Below are 16,526 nucleotides of genomic sequence, written 5' to 3' on the forward strand. Positions count from 1 at the left end.
ACGTAAAAGTTTCATAAAATAGTAAAAAGACGGTGAATCATTTCTAATTATATCGTCAAGTATTCTCTGAGAAAATATTTTCCTTTGAAGTGATAACTATAGAAAATCATCATCTAGGATCAAACATTTTTCCAAAATCACAAGATTCTGCTTAATTTTTTGTTTCTCAAATCCATTCACTTTTAAATCCTAACATAATCACAGCTGACTACAGTTTAACTAAGATTCTTTATACTTCAAGAATATTCCTAAGGTAATGGTAACTTCTAAAAAAAATACTAAACAAGAAACACATTTTCGATTCAGAAGCATTTTTATTACATAATTACAACAACAATATATCACTCATTTTTCAGTTGCTGATTCAACTTATTGTCCTCAATATATTTCACTATTGCATTTAAATAAGCTGAAGTCAATGTATGTGGATTATATTAAGTTTTGCTGCAAAACGTAACTGCTCCTCTAATTTGAATTTGCTCAATGATATCCCGTATCTTGCATACATATCATCCCATTCAAGGCTTAATCGAGATGCTTTTTTAATTTTTACTGCTACGTTTGGTGCTCTTGTCTTTATATCATTGCTGTTACCAACTCCGGTATTAATTTCTTATAGTGTAAATAAGCCACTCCTTTTTGCTAATATTTATTTTCAAATAAAAACTTGATGAAAAAGAGTGTATTCAAACTGCTTCTCTTTCTCTCTCTCTCTCTCTCTCTCTCTCTCTCTCTCTCTCTCTCTCTCTCTCTCTCTCTCAGAATGCTACTTTCCTATAGTATGAATTACATGGGAAATCCAGCTTTATATTGGATCTGGTCACTGCGGTTGGTTGCTAGGGCCTCAGAGCTATTTGCATATAAGATTCTCACGAAAATATGTAAAGGAGATGTATCTTTTGTAGTTTCATCTGACATTAAAGTAGGACAAGCCTCAGGCAAAAGAGTCTGTAGTATAGGCGACCTATAGTGTCCAATAAGTTGTAATCGTAGGAGTATTGGCAATATTTAATGCTCAAATAACAGTATTGGAAAGAATGAATCCCCAAATAAGGATGTATCCTCAGTAGTCTTTATGGGACCACTACTCATGTTCTGTGAATGAAGGATGACAGATTGCCAAAGATTTTTCTTTTTGGCCAGCCATCTAGGGCTAACCGAAAATCAGATCGTTCTCAGTTGGGGTAGGGAGATGTCGTAAAGAACGATTTAAGGGAAATGGCACCTTCCTTGGAGGGTGTAAAGAGGGAGGCTGTGAACAGATTGGGATGAAGAAAGAGCGTGTGCAGCTGTGTGGACTCCAAATGGTTTGGTGCTGCGGCAAGTTTTTAGTTTTATAAGTAGCATTAGTATTATCTTCTTATGGAAATCGACGATTTTTACAAATAATGAATTGATACCCTTTTGTACAAACTAAATTTGTAGAATATAGACAAACAAGATTAACCAATCTGTTCAGTAGAAAAATAATGGTCAAGCAAATGTTTATAATTATATGTGTTATTTTTCATGACTTGTCCTCTTATTACACCAAGTTAGAACTTAAGCCTTTAGCGTAATGGAGATATAAATAGGTTTTTCTCCATCTCAAGGTACCTTAAGTTCCTTTCCTCAGATCCCGAGCCTATTCCCTTTTTGCTGGTAAAGCAATTTTAAGCTCGTTCGTAAAATCGATTCAAATCCATTTGGTCATGCTCCTTTTTTGTTTAGCGGTTCGTATTTGGTTTCATGTCTAGATAAAAAAAGACAAATCTATCAATGTGTCGAAATCCCTGTAAAACTGACTCTAAGTTTCTTTGCTTTCCTCTGGAGATTAATTATAAACAGGGAAACTGCGACAAGCACCCACATAATATTCTATCCGAGACTATTACTTTAATCTATAAAATTAGTTTATGCAAAATAGAGCAAAGCCATGGTTATCGCAGTTAAAGTAAAGCTTTAATCTCATATAGTTATTCCAGTTCCAGTGAGAATTCCAGTTCTAGCAGAATTTGGAGGTATTGCTTTAGCCAAATAATATTGGACGAAATTATTAAGCAAGAAATTATCATCAAGTGGTTAGATTCGGAACTTGGTATAAAAGAACACTCCAGTTATGGGAGGCTTGTCTTGCATTAAATACGATTTTGTACGTTGCTCTGACCCCATATTTTATGCACCAGCCGGAGGCGTCAATTTGGAGAGGGAGAGAAGTTCTTGTGGTAAATACCTTTCCCCTTTTCCAAGGCCAAATCCAGCGGGGGCTACCGGGTTTGGATCCCTCTGAAATTTTTGTCTGGCTCTTAAAAACTAAACAAAAATAAATCAAACAAATTTTGATGCATTTTTAAAGTATGCTTTGTAATCCCTCCCCCAAAAATGCCTCGTCTCCCTGAAAAATATCATGGATACATCCTTGCCCCTCCCCCATCCTAGAATTTTTTTTACATTTTACCTCCGAAGTTATACCTGGCTTAAGCTGACAGGGGCAAATGACTAACATCATCAAAATAGTTTTGATAGTGAAAAATTGTTTTAATGGTATCTGCGAAAGGGTCTGAAGGCGTTCCAGGCAGAAATGTTTAAACGGGGGGAATTGTCTCATATTTGTGTTTTAGTATGGGTTTTAACAAAATAAAAAACGATCTTAAGTTTTACACTATTAGGATTTATGCGTCTTAACTTTTTAGAAGGCAAGTATGATTCCTGTATTACTAAAAAAATTGGTTATAGAAGCAGAGACCATGCTCTATTTCCCAATTGAATTATGTACTTGCCAAAATTGGCAACTCCGTAAAACTAAATGAGGGTAATAACAGTTTTTGCGAAGGAAGAAAAAATATCAACTAAAGTTGCCATGGAAATTCAAAAGCCAGTTTAATGAACGGCATTTTTTGGTTTTTCTCTATTAATATTAACCGCTCCAATTCACCTAGAGCCAGTGGCGTAATTTCAACAAAATCTTGGGAGGGGGGGTAAAGGTGGTGCAAATTTCCCTAAATCAAGTGAAAGTGACAGTGAAAGTGAAAAATAAGCCATATAGTACCATAAAGGTAAAGATATATTAAAGAAAGCTGGCCCGTTTTTCTGGATGATTGAATTATGCAGGCTTTCTTAGGTTTGACAAGATTTTTGGAGAAACTACATTTCATCTGGGGACAGGGGCAAGCTGGGGTCAGGGGTACTGGGGTGTGGAGGGGGAAGTTGCTTGTATGTATTGTATGTAGTTTGTATGTATAAGTTACTCACAAATTGCACTATTAAGGGTAAACGTTATTTTTATCGTTATAAAGAACACACAATTAGGGCAACTACAAAAGCGATGATTGCACGCATTATCAAAGCTTAAAATGAGTAAAATAGAAATATTCTTAGAAATCACCAAATGGTCTTATCTCCAAATGTACTAAAATCTCAACAATATTCTTTTTTCTTCTACCAGGGAAAATTGCGATTTTTTAAGACTAGTAACGAAAACTTTGGGCAGTCGTGACGCATCATAACTACACAAAGACAGTTTTATGTCTTGACTACCCCAAGTCTTATTCCTAGTCTTATTTTTAGTCTTTCTATTCTCTATTGTGAAAATGCACATATTTCTGTTAGAAGATTGCTGAATAAGCCCATAAGCTTCTAATCAAGTTCCACAGAGAAAAAAAGAAGTACTTTCGTCTTGTAATTAATCAAGCTCATATAGGCAATAACAATTTCCAAAAAGGAAGGGGAAGGATCTATTCTATCTGCCATAAAATCTAGAGCGTCAATAGAATCTCGTTTATATCCCTCTGAGTGCAGACAAGCAGAATAACGGGGGAACTGTAAGCCACCTGTCGTCTGTTTGCTCAAAGCACACTTTACAACACACTGAATGGGATGAATAATGGATGAGTTTAAAGGGAGGAAAGTTTAAATCCCCATTTTATTTATTCATACATGTGTTTGTTGGTTTAAAGACTGGAGTTAGAATATTTGGAAAGTTCATCGCGTTACATGGTGATTTTCATGAAAAGACAGCAGACTGGAGAGAAAGTGTCCATCTTCTTCTAGCTTATTTCCAAATGCGCTTAACAAGAACAAAAAAAAAGGGTTGAAGACAGTAATCTATGCTCTTCTTTCTTTTAATTAAATAAAAAACAAGTTTTTTAATCAAACAGTTCGTGGTAACGAACTGTAGTAAGGAGCGACCCGGCTCAATAGTAACCAAAACTCTAAAAAATTGAATTTTGATATCAATAGCTACATCAAAAGAATCGCATTTTAATGCTGATTTTAAATATATAAGTTTCATCAAGTTTAGTCTTACCCATCAAAAGTTACGAGCCTGAGAAAATTTGCCTTATTTAAGAAAATAGGGGGAAACACCCCCTAAAAGTCATAGAATCTTAACGAAAAGCACACCACCAGATTCAGCGTATCCGAGAACCCTATTGTAGAAGTTTCAAGATCCTATCTACAAAAATGTGGAATTTTGTATTTTTTGCCAGAAGACAAATCACGGGTGCGTGTTTATTTGTTTGTTTGTTTTTTTTTGTTTTTTTTTCTTTTTCCCAGGGGTCATCGTATCGACCAAGTGGTCCTAGAATGTCGCAAGAGGGCTCATTCTAACGGAAATGAAAAGTTCTAGTGCCCTTTTTAAGTGACCAAAAAATTGGAGGGCATCTAGGCCCCCCCCACGCTCATTTTTTCCCCAAAGTCAACAGATCAAAATTTTGAGATAACCATTTTGTTCAGCATAGTCGAAAACCATAATAACTATGTATTTGGGGATGATTTACTCCCCCACAATCCCTGGGGGAGGGGCTGCAAGTTACAAACTTTGACCAGTGTTTACATATAGTAATGGTTATTGGGAAGTGTACAGACGTTTTCAGGGGGATTTTATTTTGTTTAGGGGGTGGGGCTGAGGGGAGGGGGCTGTGTTGGAGGATCTTTCCTTGGAGGAATCTGTCATGGGGGAAGAAAAATTCAAGGAAAAGGGCGCATGATTTTCTAGCATTAATATAAGAAAACAATGAAAAATAAACATGAAAACGTTTTTTTTTTTAATGAAAGACAGCAGTAGCATTGAAACTTAAAACGAACAGAGATTATTACGCATATGAGGGGTTCTAAAAATACTTTAGCATAAAGAGCGAGGTATTTAGGAGGAGATAAATACCTCGCTCTTTATGCTAAAGTATTTTTAGTAATTTCAACTATGTATTCTACGGCCTTACTGATTCAGGGGTCATTCTTAAAGAATTGGGACAAAACTTAAGATTTAGTGTAAAGAGCGAGGTATTAACGAGGATACAAACCCCCTTGTATACATAATAAAAATATAAGATTATGAAAGTTTGTTACGTAAGTTACTAATTTATAAGTTACGTATATTTTTTACTAATAAAAACGTTCGTTAAAAATTAAAAGTTCTAGTTGCCTTTTTAAGCAACCGAAAAATTGGAAGGCAACTAGGCCTCCTTCTCCACCCCTTATTTCTCAAAATCGTCTGATCAAAACTAAGAGAAAGCCATTTAGCCAAAAAAAGAATTAATATACAAATTTCATTTTAATAATTTATGAGCGGAGAGCCAAAACCAAACATGCATTAATTAAAAAACGTTCAGAAATTAAATAAAAAAAACTAATTTTTTTAGCTGAAAGTAAGGAGCGACATTAAAACTTAAATCGAACAGAAATTACTCCGTATATAAAATGGGTTGTCCCCTCCGCAATCCCTCGCTCTTTACGCTAAAGTTTGACTCTTTGCCACAATTCCACTTTTTAAAACAATTAAAAGCTTTAGCGTAAAGAGCGAGGGATTGCGGAGGGGACAACCCATTTTATATACGGAGTAATTTCTGTTCGTTTTAAGTTTTAATGTCGCTCCTTACTTTCAGCTAAAAAAATTAGTTTTTTTTTGTTTAATTGCAAGTAAGGAGCGAAATAAAAACTTAAAACGACCAGAAATTATTCCGTATATGAAAGAGGCTCTTCCCTCCTCAATGCCTCGCTCTTTACGCTAATTTTTGACTCTTTCTCACAACCCTACTTTTTAAAGCAATATAAAAACTTTAGCGTACAGAGCGAGGCGTTGAGGAGGGGACAACCCCTTTCATATACGGAATAATTTCTGTTCGGTTTAAGTTTTGATGTCGCTCCTTACTTGCAATTGAAAAACTTGTTTTTTATTTAATTTCTGACCGTTTTTTTTTTAATTAATGTATGTTTGGATTTTGGCTTACCGCACATGAATAATTAAAAATAAATTTGCCTATCAATTTATTTTTGGCTAAATGACTTTCTCATAGCTTTGATCGGACGGTTTTGATAAAAGAAAGGGGTAGGGGAGGGGGCCTAGTTACACTACTGTTTTTGGTTAATTGAAAATGCAATTAGAACTTTTTTTTACGAACGTTTTTATTAGTAATAAGTATACGTAACTTACGAATTAACTTAAGTAACGAAATTCTATATTTGTATATTTTCATTGCGTATATGAGGGGGTTCTCCCCCTCGTCAATACCTTTTTACACTAAAGCTTCAGTTTGGTCGCAACTCTTTAAGAATGGCCCCTGAATCGCAAAGGACGTGGAATAAAATTTGAAATTACTAAAAAATACTTTAGCGTAAAGAGTGAAGTGTTGTGGAGGGGACGAACCCCATTATATACGTGGTAATTTCTGTTCGTTTTAGGTTCTAATGCTGCTCCTTACTTCTACCTTAAAAATTTTTTTCTCATTGTTTTTTTTCTTTAAATAATACTAGAAAATCTTGCGGCCCCTTCATCGAGATTTTCTTCCCTCATGAGGAATTCCTCCATGGAAAGATCCTCCCACGTAACCCCCTCCCCCGACTCCTCTTTAACGTGAAAAAGTCCCCCTGAAAACGTCTGTACACGTCCAAATAACCGTTACTATATGTAAACAATGGTCAAAATTTGTAACTTGCAGCCCCTTCCCTGGGGAGTGTGGGGGATTAAGTCGTCCCAAAAGACATAATTGTTAGGTTAAAATGTCCATCTAAAGATTTTGATCGAGTGACTTTGGGGGGGGGGAATGAGCGTGGAAGGGGGCCTAGGTGCTGTCCATTTTTTGGTCACTTAAAAAGGAAACTAGAACTTTTAATTTTCGTTAGAATGAGCCCTCTCATGACATTCTAGGGCCACTGGGTCGATACAATCAACCCTGGGGAAAAGAAAGAAAACGAACAAATAAACACGCATCCGTGATCTGTCTTCTGGGAAAAAATACAGAATTCCACAATCTCTTAGATGGGAGCTTGAAACTTCTACAGCAGGGTTATCTGATACGCCGAATCTGATGGGCTGATTTTATTTAAGATACTTTGACTTTTTGGGGGTGTTTCCCTCCTTTTCTAAAATAAGGCAAATTTTCTCAGGCTCGTAACGTTTGATTGGCAAAACTAAACTTGATGAAACATATATATTTAGAATCAGCGTGAAAATGTGATTCTTTTGATGTAACTATTGGTATCAAAATTCAATTTTTGAGTTTCGGTAACTATTGGGCCGGGTCGCTCCTTACTACAGGTTTTTACAACGAACTGTTTGATATGTGTAATTATCTGGATTGTAAATTCTACTAGACTAGAAACAATATTGGTTTTAAGCAATTAAAAGTCTTGAGAGTATTATTTTAAAGAGAGACTTTGGAAATTCTGCACGTGAAGCTTTCTCACGGATTGCTGAGTGTGTGAAACAAAATTAGAGCGAGAGCTTGAAAAAGAGTCTATGAATGTTAAATACAACTCAAGTACTTATGCCTGTGACAGAAAGAAAATGGAAAGAACATTTTCACATAGGCATTGGTATAAATAAGCGAAAGCTATGAAAGCAACAGCTTCAGCGCCCCGAGAAAAAATAGCTTTGGTGAAGCATATTATGATATACATTGTATGTCATTTATGTACATAATTGATTTGCTATTAAAGGAGAACGTAAGTGGCGTTAGCTGGAGATGAGGAGGGATATTTGCCCCCCCTTTATTCTTTCGACCCCCTAGATTTTGAAAAAAATCGCTTGGGATATTTGTACTGAAAAACACTTCTTGTTATAGTTTGTAATATTGAAGACCACATTGCCTTTCAGTGACGATAAATAACAGATCGAATAGCTATAAATCGTTCTATTAGACAGCGAACAAAAAATATATCCAGTTTTTTTATTGTGTTTTTTCACTGTCATATAAAAGGATTTATCCCTACTCGAGCTGTAGAGCTAATTGTTAAATTACTTAACATTTCTTATTGTAATTTAAAAGATCGATAAAAGGGAAAAAATTTGACACCTATAGATTTAAAAAAGATTTTTTTTAATTTTCGTGAATTGACTTCTCTGCAAGCAAGACGACTTAGAACAGAAGTTTCAAGTGACACAAATGTCTGAGCGTATCCGACAACTCTAAGTTCCTGTTTTATCCTAGATAAGTTGTTAAATTTTCGTTGGATTTTTCATTCGGACTATATGATAATTGGTCGGATATTCTGACGAATTTAGCTAACCAAAAATCCAATGAAAGCGTTGGATTTTGAGCTAGATTTTTAGAAAAAAAAAGGTTTAATAAAGTAATATTTAGTTTGCCAGTGGGGTCAATTGGGGTGCAGGAGGAGTATTCGCCTCATAGATTTCTTACCTCTACAATTCTAAATTCTTTCTTCTACGATTAGGGTATTATAACTGAAAAATGCCATATTTGGGTATTTTATTGAAAAAATTGAAAAGGAACATTGCTCTCACTACCTCACACTTTGAAAAACATATTTTGTCCCTCCAATTTATTTTTTAATTGAGGCTAATGCTGTTTTTTTTTTTACCAGATCTGTCTTCGAATTCAAAAATGTCCTTTAAAGAACATGCAAGATTGAAAATCTTGAACTGGGCAACCCTTTGACTTGCTATTCAGTCTGGAGCGTATGTATGCTAATATGACCATTAAATTTGAAAGGGTGGCGAGAAAGGTTTCCATTGTGATTTTTAATTTTGAAATGCTTTGGTCCAAAGTGTACAATTGACAAAGTGTTCTTGTATGTTTTAAAAGATTCAGCGCTCTAGCGAAAATGAAATATTATATAAAAGAATTTTACTTCAGAGATTTACACGAAAACACGACTGCTAGATTGATTTTTTTAAATAAAATGATGCATAAAAATGAATTCCTCGAAGTTTGAGCAGCTCTGATTTTTCAATGTTATAATGATAAAAGAAAGAATATTTAAAATACATTTTGTTTTCAGTAAAACACAAGCAATCCTCTGGTCTTTGGGTTGTTTAAGCAGTTAACAGATCCACTCGTACTTATGCTACTTTATGTTTGTTTTAAACTTGGCTTGATTATTCACTTAATTTCTGTTCGTCTTATATTTTAATATCGCTCTTTGCTTTACTTTGAGAAGGTCATATCTGAAACATATTTTTTAAAAAGTAATTTACATTCATTTTTGAATTGACATGTCTTAACTATTGGGTTAATAGTAGGAAAATTTGTAGGAATTTTGCAGACTTTCTGCTTAGGAACTCAATTGTCTCGGTGCGCTTTAAATTTAAAGAAAATTCTTATTAATTCATCGAAATGTTCAATTAGACGTAGTTCTGTGCAGATATTTCAATGACATTTTTATTATTAATTCAGTATGGGTTGGGAAGTTTCAATTTATAATAAATAAAAATAGTTAACACTTCAATATCGAATTACGCTTCAAAACCTTGAACAAATACCCTTGAATAAACAATTATGTATAAGAAGCACTTTGTTGAAAACATATTATCATGTTTTGTCGTTACTCATAGTGTTTTGAAACAAATGGATTTCTAGATCATTTTGGAGAGAGTCCAATCTTGTGGTTTTAAAAAAAGCAAATAAATAAAATTTAGTCATCACAAGGCAATAAAACCAAATTTGTTTCCAATTTCTTTTTGTCTTCATTAAGGTATCCTTGACCCTGCCCATCTGGTTTGTTAGTCCCAACCAAGTGCCAAAAAGTTCAGGTTTTTAGCTTCATTGTCATTTCATTGTCTGTCATTTTAGATCTGTTGTGCTCAATTCTCATGCCCAGTAAGTTTTAAGACGATCCCAATCAACAATTTTAGGCTATTTTTAGGCTATTTTGGGCGTCATGGAAGTCCGAAATAGGACGTCCTAGCAAATAAAATTTGTTCAATGTTATGTGTCCTCATTGAGGTTTCTTCGTCCTTGCTTACATTCCCTGAACGTTCAAAGCCAAATGGATAAAACTGCTTGTTTTTAGGCATTCTTGCGTAACCAACTAATATAACCACTTTTGGTCAGAATTTTTGCTTTTATTTCCTGATTTCAAAGGGAATTTCCTTGACCCTGGCTACTTGCCTTTACATTATCAGCTAATAAGAGAAAATAACAGTTTTTGCCCAATTTTGGGCATCACAAATCGACAAAAATTGCTTTTTTCCGAAACGGTTTCTGTTCTTCTGCTTGGTTGTGTCTATGGGCCCTGTAATTTCGAGATGATGAGAGATAAAAAGATAATTGGGTCGATTTTCTGGCGTCATGAATCCACCAAGGCAAAATTAGATGCAATTCTTTTTTTATTTGATTGATGGGAGATGGCAGAGACCAATTTGTTTCTTAGGCCTTTTGGGTGTCACAACTCTTTTATTCTTTTGGTATGGGATGATCAAAAATGTTTAAGTCCAATATTACTTTTTGGTCTGGTCTGAAACTACTCCTGTTTGACCAGAAAAGAAGCTTTATGGCTCATTTTTGGTCGAAACAAACGTATTTCTCAATTACTTTTTATGTGCAATGGTATTATCTTAACCCGACGACCTACGGAAATAACTTTCAAGCTGTTGAGAAAAATAAGATTTATGGCCATTTTTAAGCGGTATTTTTGGGTTAATCTATATTTATTTTTGTACCTCGGAAGCCTCTAGGCCCGGGGACTTACAAAAATACATGTGCGGAATAGCGAGGAAGATCTTGTTCACCTCTTGGCTGTTTGTAACGAGCTGAATGAACTGAGGCTTAAGCTCTTTGGCGCACATGTTGGTTTGTTGAAAATTTAGGCTGGTTTGTTCAGATAATCATGGAATATAGGGAGAAATTTTCCTTTGGTGAACCATTTTTTGTTTTTTCCATAGGAGTCATTTCGGCACAAAGACCAAACAAAATTAGTTTTTGGGCAGAAAAGTATTCTCTGACCCATTTCTAGGGAGCCCAGACCCTAAAATTAAATTAGTTCCATTAAGGGTCCTTAATCTGTTCTTGCAGTAAGATCCCCTTAATCCAAGATGTTACGGATAAATGCCATGCTCTCCCGGACAAAACAGTTTTTTAATCTTCGTTGGGTCCATTTTCAAGTGAAATAAAATTCGTTTTCTTTTTTACTGCATGGGAAGCTCCTTGGCCAAAATAATTACAGTCATAAGTATCATGCTGATCGAAAGAACATTTTCTACCCCTCTATTTTTTGGGGGGAAGGGTCTTGCCCCTGCAAAGCCAATTTTGCAGCTCCAATTTTATGTGACGGGTTACAGCTCTGATAATGTATCAGTAGTAGTAATATCTGTTTCTGAAATAATGTATTTTACAACAGTAGCATGCGTCTTGCTGCCATTCTTGAAAGCTTCTAAGGGTTAGGAGTTCTTATGAAATGAGCCCTCAAACTAGTTCCATCGTCTACTCCTTCAGTTACTATGTCCCACAGGAAAAGAGGAAGAAAGAAGGAAATATTCAGCTGTTAGTCCTGCTAAACTCTGATTTTTGACCCTTTTTTCTTTTTACTTTTACATTTAAAGATGCAATATCCAGACACGAGGGAATATGTCTTCCTTTCCTTACAAATTTGTTTTGACACCTTTTTCTCAACTAAGAGAATAAATTTCTGTCGCTCTTTGCCTTTTTTCGAATCTGATTTCTAAAAATTGCTTACTAAGAGTCGTGTGGTTTCTCTCTACAAGGCTGTAGCTACTAGACAATACTAGAACATATATATTGAAATATATATATTTAGAATCAGCGTGGAAATGTGATTCTTTTTATGTAACTATTGGCATCAAAATTCCATTTTTTTTAGTTTCGGTAAGTATTGGGCCGGGTCCCTCCTTACTACAGTTCTTTACAACGAACTGTTTGATATGTGTAATTATCTGGAGTGTAAATTCTACTAGACTAGAAACAATATTGAATTTAGGCAATCAAAAGTCTTACGAGTATTATTTTAAAGAGAGACTTTGGAAATTCTGCACGTGAAGCTTTCTCACGGATTGCTGAGTGTGTGAAACAAAATTAGAGCGAGAGCTTGAAAAAGAGTCTATGAATGTTAAATACAACGCAAGTACTATTGCCTGTGACAGAAAAAAAAAAATGGAAAGCTCATTTTCACACAGGCATTGGTATAAATAAGCGAAAGATATGAAAGCAACAGCTTCAGCACCCCGAGAAAGAATAGCTTTGGTGAAGTATATTATGATATAAATTTTATGTCATTTATGTACATAATTAATTTGCTAATAAAGGAGAACGTAAGTGGCGTTAGCTGGAGATAAGGAGGGATATTTTCCCCACCCCCTTTATTCTTTCGACCCCCTAGATTTCGAAAAAAAAATTCGCTTGGGATATTTGTACTGAAAAAACACTTCTTGTTATAGTTTGTAATATCGAAGACCCCATTGCCTTTCAGTGACGATAAATAACAGTTCGAATAGCTCTAAATCCTAAACAGTTCGAATAGCTCGAAAAAAATATATCCAGTTTTTTATAGTTTTTTTTTCACTGTCAAATAAAAGGATTTATCCCTACTCGAGCTGCTATTTAACATTTGTTATTGTAATTTAAAAGATCGAAAAAAGGGAAAAAATTGGCCACCTATAGATTTTAAAAATATTTTCTTAAATTTTCGTAAATTGACTTCTCTGCAAGCAAGACGACTTAGAACAGAAGTTTCATGGGACAAGGTGTCTGAGCGTATCCGACAGCTCTGCTTTCTTGTTTTATCCTAGATAAGTTGTTAAATTTTCGTTGGATTTTTCATTCGGACTACAGGATAATTGGTTGGATACTAACCAAAAATCCAATGAAAGCGTTGGATTTTGAGCTAGATTTTCAGAACAAAAAAAAATGATTTAATAAAGTAATATTTAGTTTGTCAGTGGGGTCGATTGGGGTGCAGGAGGAGTATTCGCCTCATAGATTTCTTACCCCTACAATTCTAAATTCTTTCTTCTACGATTAGGGTATTATAACTGAAAAATGCCATATTTGGGTATTTTATTGAAAAGATTGAAAAGGAACATTGCTTTCACTACCTCACACTTTGAAAAACATATTTCGCCCCTCCCCTTATTTTTTAATTGAGGCTAATGCTGTTTTTTTTTTTTTTTTGACCATGTCTGTCTTCGAACTCAGACATGTCCTTTAAAGAACATGCAAGATTGAAAATCTTGAACTGGGCAACCCTTTGACTTGCTATTCAGTCTGGAGCGTATGTATGCTATGACCATTAAATTTGAAAGGGTGGCGAGAAAGGTTTCCATTGTGATTTTTAATTTTGAAATGCTTTGGTCCAAAGTGTACAATTGACAAAGTGTTCTTGTATGTTTTAAAAGATTCAGCGCTCTAGCGAAAATGAAATATTATATAAAAGAATTTTACTTCAGAGATTTACGCGAAAACACGACTGCTAGATTGATTTTTTTAAATAAAATGATGCATAAAAATGAATTCTTCGAAGTTTGAGTAGCTCTGATTTTTCAATGTTATAATGATAAAAGAAAGACTATTTAAAATACATTTTGTTTTTAGTAAAACACAAGCAATCCTCTGGTCTTTGGATTGTTTAAGCAGTTAATAGGTCCACTCGTACTTATGCTACTTTATTTTTGTTTTAAACTTGGCTTGATTATTCACTTAATTTCTTTTCGTCTTATATTTTGATATCGGTCTTTGCTTTACTTTGAGAAGGTCATATCTGAAACATATTTTTTAAAAAGTAATTTACATTCATTTTTGAATTGACATGTCTTAACTATTGGGTTAATAGTAGGAAAATTTGTAGGAATTTTGCAGACTTTCTGCTTAGGAACTCAATTGTCTCGGTGCGCTTTAAATTTAAAGAAAAATCTTAATAATCCACCGAAATATTCAATTAGACGTAGTTCTGTGCAGATATTTCAATGACATTTTCATTATTAATTCGGTATGGGTTGGGAAATTTCGATTTATAATAAATAAAAATAGTTAACACTTCAATATCGAATTACGCTTCAATACCTTGAACAAATACTCTTGAATAAACAATTATGTATAAGAAGCACTTTGTTGAAAAACATATTATCATATTTTGTCGTTACTCATAGTGTTTTGAAACAAATGGATTTCTAGATCATTTAGGAGAGAGTTCAATCTTGTGGTTTTAAAAAAAGCAAATAAATAAAATTTAGTCATCACAGGGCAATAAAACCAAATTTGTTTCCAATTTCTTTTTGTCTTCGTTAAGGTATCCTTGACCCTGCCCATCTGGTTTGTTAGTCCCAACCAAGTGCCAAAAAGTTCAGGTTCTTAGCTTCAATAATAAAAGCAATCACATTTTTCTTTCAAATCCTTTTCCCCTCTTTGAAAGCCCATGTTCTGGTTCATATGCCTGAAGGTTTCAAGCAAATCAAAGAAAACAGCTTTAGAACCATTTTGAAGTGTCACGTATTGATATGACTCAATTTCCTAATGCTCTATCATTTTAGATCTGTTTTGCTCAATTGGCTTACGTTCCCTGAAAGTTCAAAGCCAACTGGATAAAACTGCTTGTTCTTAGGCATTATTGCGTAACCAACTGATATAACCACCTTTGGTCAAAATTTGTTGCTTTATTCCCTGGTTAAGGGAATTTCCTTGACCCAGTCTACTTGCCTTTACATTATCAGCTAATAAGAGAAAATAACAGTTTTTGCCCAATTTTGGGCATCACAAATCGACAACAATTGCTTTTTTCCGAAACGGTTTCTGTTCTTCTGCTTGGTTGTGTCTATGGGCCCTGTAATTTCAAGATGATGAGAGATAAAAAGATAATTGGGTCGATTTTCTGGCGTCATGAATCCACCAAGGCAAAATTAGTTGCAATTCTTTCTTTATTGGAAAAACAGACTTATGGATGTTGATTGATGGGAGATGGCAGAGACCAATTTGTTTCTTAAGGCCTTTTGGGTGTCACAACTCTTTTATTCTTTTGGTATGGGATGATCAAAAATGTTCAAGTCCAATATTACTTTTTGGTCTGGTCTGAAAATACTCCTGTTTGACCAGAAAAGAAGCTTAATGGCTCATTTTTGGTCGAAACAAACGTATTGCTCAATTACTTTTGATGCGCAATTGTATTATCTTAACCCGACGATCTACGGAAATAACTTTCAAGCTGTCGAGAAAAATAAGATTTCTGGCCATTTTTGAGCGGTATTTTTGGGTTAACCTATATTTATTTTTGTACCTCGGAAGCCTCTTGGCCCGGGGACTTACAAAAATACATGTGCGGAATAGCGAGGAAGATCTTGTTCACCTCTTGGCTGTTTGTAACGAGCTGAATGAACTGAGGTTTAAGCTCTTTGGCGCACACGTTCGTTTGTTGAAAATTTAGGCTGGTTTGTTCAGATAATCATGGAATATAGGGAGAAATTTTCCTTTGGTGAACCATTTTTTGTTTTTTCCATAGGAGTCATTTTGGCACAAAGACCAAACAAAATTAGTTTTTGGGCAGAAAAGTGTTCTCTGACCCATTTCAGGGGAGCCCAGAGCCTAGAATTTAATTAGGTCCATTAGGGGTCCTTAATCTGTTCTTGCAGTAAGATCCCCTTAGTCCAGGATTTTACGGATATAAATGCCATGCTCTCCCGGACAAAACAGTTTTTTTAATCTTCGTTGGGCCCATTTTCAAGTGAAATAAAATTTGTTTTCTTTTTTACTGCATGGGAAGCTCCTTGGCCAAAATAATTACAGACACAATTATCATGCTGATCGAAAGAATATTTCCTACCCCTCTAGTTTTTTGGGGGAAGGGTCTTGCCCCTGCAAATTTCTTTGCATAAGCTATCAGCTTATGCAATATCAAACAATAAGCTATACGAAAAATGAAGTTCGGTCTGACTTATTTTGACCATACAAAAATGAAAGATAAAAAGGATCAAGGCAAAGAAAAGTTGGAAGGGATGCCAAAAATCAGAATTTTTCAACCGATCTGGGGACCAACAGGACGTCCTCAAACGAGGTGGGAAGAGGTCAGACGAAAGATTCGAAGTAGCCAAGTGCTTCATGAGAGTGAGTAATGAGTAAAACTCTGAATAGATTCAAGTAGAGGAAAAACCCGTGCAGCTCCAATTTTATGTGGCGGGTTACAACTCTGATAATGTGTCAGTAGTAGTAATATCTGCTTCTTAAATAACGTATTTTACAACAGTAGCATGCGTCTTGCTACCATTCTTGAAAGCTTCTAAGGGCCAGGAGTTCTTATGAAATGAGCCCTCAAACTAGTTCCATCGTCTACTCCTTCAGTTACTATGTCCCACAGGAAAAAAGGAAGAAAGA

The 16,526-nt window shown here is 34.9% G+C and overlaps 1 protein-coding gene across 1 annotated transcript in view; it reads left to right on the forward strand.

The window, feature by feature from the left end:
• Positions 1–16,526, forward strand: part of LOC136038689 (uncharacterized) — a 97,678-nt gene that overhangs the window by 52,093 nt on the left and 29,059 nt on the right. The window lies entirely within an intron of this gene.

This window comes from Artemia franciscana, chromosome 18 (genome assembly GCF_032884065.1).
Source record: "Artemia franciscana chromosome 18, ASM3288406v1, whole genome shotgun sequence".
NCBI classification, from domain to species: Eukaryota; Metazoa; Arthropoda; class Branchiopoda; order Anostraca; family Artemiidae; genus Artemia; species Artemia franciscana.